The sequence below is a fragment of the Brassica napus genome, chromosome C9 (assembly GCF_020379485.1).
Source record: "Brassica napus cultivar Da-Ae chromosome C9, Da-Ae, whole genome shotgun sequence".
NCBI classification, from domain to species: domain Eukaryota; kingdom Viridiplantae; phylum Streptophyta; class Magnoliopsida; order Brassicales; family Brassicaceae; genus Brassica; species Brassica napus.
In genome coordinates, this window is record NC_063452.1 from 5,169,486 (window position 1) to 5,172,400 (window position 2,915).

General features: G+C 35.7%; 1 long non-coding RNA gene across 1 annotated transcript; it reads right to left on the reverse strand.

The window, feature by feature from the left end:
• Positions 1–630: 630 nt before the first annotated feature.
• LOC125593326 lies at positions 631–2,294 on the reverse strand. The gene is made up of 3 exons (XR_007329247.1): positions 2,083–2,294; positions 1,375–1,995; positions 631–1,287 (listed from the first exon to the last, which is right to left on the reverse strand). It is a non-coding gene; the product is annotated as an uncharacterized LOC125593326 (long non-coding RNA).
• Positions 2,295–2,915: the final 621 nt, after the last annotated feature.

A 2,915-nucleotide genomic window follows, 5' to 3' on the forward strand; every position in this document is an offset into this window, starting at 1 on the left:
TTTGTCGTGCGGGGGAGTATTAGAGATATATTGGGCCGGAAGATATGTATCTTACGGACCAAGTCTGTGAAGTCCGTGAAACCCATGAAAACCCTCAAGACTAAAAGGAAAAACTTGAAGAACAAATTAATGTCAAGATATTCTTAGCATATTTACATTAAGTGTTTAGGAAAATTAGCATTATCTAGTGTTAACATTATGTTAATGTTACCATAATATATATACATATTGTATTCTCTTATCGAAGACAACACAATAATATATCTATTCTATTATACTTTACACTTTTCTTTATTTGGCTTTGTTTATGAAAATGGTAAATATAAAATCTTCCATTTTAGTTCATATTCAGTGACATTTTGATTTGGGGAAATCATGTCCAGTTGCTTTCTCGGTTGAGGCCTACAATAAAAGTATCCCTTCCTTGGAATCTGCTATATATATATACGCACTTGGACTAATCTAACCATGAGTTGAATTCATATACATGATGCTCAATTAAATATTTTTCTTCTTCAAGTTATGAAGCATTAGTTCTTTTCAAGTGCCAAATATAATCTATAATAACATGTTGGGACTCGCTTCTCGTACTTTAGAGATCAAATTTCTGATATACCGAGTGACACATGATTAGTTAAACAAGTGTCTTTATACTGTAAAACAGAAAGAGAAAAAAAAAATGAAAACTACATGACCATATTGTTTTGAAGGTGTAACTTTTAGAGGTTGCAGTTGGTACTGCTTGCCTCAGAACAGTCTGAGAAGTCAATCTTGATCCACCTGTTATATCATCTTCAGCACTTGAGGTTGGTTTCTTACGCTGCAAAACCGCAGTGCGGGCAGGTTGTACGGCTCGTCTAACATGCACATGCACTCTAACATGGAGCTGTCGTCTACCACTCATAACCTTTTACATATATCATGTTTATGTCCAAGATGGTAAGGAAAACTAATACGTCGGATCTAAAACAAAACATAAAATAGGTTTCATCTGAGAAGTAACTCTGGGTACTAAAATACTAAAACCAGGAAAAAAACAGAGAAAAGATAGAGGCGAGGATGACGACTGAAACATCAACAACTCATGCTGAAGTTAGGACGCTAAGCTATGCGTGGCATTTTCCCTTCACACAAATCATCCGTGGGTGGTTCATTGGTAGTGGTGGAGTCAACAAAAACAGCTTCATCAGATTGGATTGGTGGATCAACATCACCTCCTTCAACAATCCCAAGACGATCACTCGCACCAGCTCGTGGCATGTCTTCACCAGGTTGATTGTTACTTCTCTGGAGAAGCAAAAAAAAAGTGAAGTAGTTATCAGGAAAGAAATGTCTGTTCAGTACAGTTGAATTAATGTCTGTAATTGTGCTTACTTGTTCAGCGAAGCTTGGTAGTGGTGGACGCTGATGCTTTTCAAATATGTGGGAGATGGTGAATGACTGATGCTTGGAAGTGAAGTTGAACTCAGTGAGCTTCAGTTGGAAAGTGAAGGTTCTGTTCTCTAACTTAGTTAGGAACAGTGGAAGTTAGCGTGTTAAGCAGTAGACTGTAAACGTCAACGGAAAAGGAAATTCGAGATAGTAACCCTGTCCGAGAGCCTATCAACCTCCCTTGTGCCAGATTGAACTGCAGCAATTGCATCTGCTATCTCTTGTCACACTATCCGTCGCTTGTTTCATGGCTGTCCATCTCACTATTTCAGTCACTTGCTCCATCTCAACGCCGCTTGTTCATTGCTCTGTTGCTCTTCCACTACTTTCTCCGTCGCTCTCCGCAGCTTTCTTTGTTTCTCTCCGCCGAGTGCTGCATTTCTCATGCTCTTTCTCCTACGCCGCTTGCTCCGTCACCTTCCATCTTATATTAGAAGCTCAAAAGAGAATTGACCAACTGTGAGAAAATACCAATGAAAAACAATTGCAAGATCTGAAAAAGATCTTATGTCTCGATTCTTCATCTTCTTCGGTTTCAGATTTGCTTTACAAGTCCGCAGCAACCTATCAGAAAGAAGAACTTTTGAGTTAGCCATTTCTCAGAAAATAAGTTTACTTTCTTGGTTCAACAGATCGAGGAAGAAGGCTTACCTTTTTATATCGAGAAAATGAAAAATAGATCGTGGCTGAAGGAGTTGAGAAGATGTTTAATGCGATGAATCTGTAACTGGCTTTGTTTCAATTGATCGAAACCCTACAAACGAAATCGTCACGTCGACTACAGCATCCCAAGCTTTCAGATGGCAGAGAAGAAAGAGCACGATCAACCCTAAAATCAGAGCACATACGGGCTGGGAGGCTTAAGCCCCACACACATAACACGGCCCATTTTTATGTTGTTTCTGTTAATGCACATCGTTTCATTAAAGCAGACAGGTGTCGCTCATAGGATTAACGAAATAGTAACGTGGCACTCTCACATAACCGGATTTTTTCTTATAATATTCGTTTAATTTAATTTGTATAAAAAATATGATAAATACTTTTACCAAAAAATATGATATATACGGGAACTGGTTATAGAATTATATAAAAAAATAAAAAAAATATAAAACTATTATTTGTTGTGTTTTATTGGAATTTTATATAGGAGATTAGTAAGACTAAGAAAAAATTAACTAACTTATTATTTTAGATATATATTATTTATCTTTGTTATTTATTTTATGTAAGACAATTGTAAAAATTATAACTAATACTGTATAAAGTTTGTTTGGTTTTACAATTATTAAGTTTTCATTTTTATACCTTGTCTTTAAAAATACGGAAAATAGGCCTATTAACCATACAAAAAACATAATTTCACTAAATATCCAAAATCTCATCATTTCTATACTTTCTCTTCTTATCTTTCTTCATTCTCTCTAAATATTTTATTTCTATTTTGTTTTGGTTATTCGGCAAATAAGCTCAAACTAAAGTAC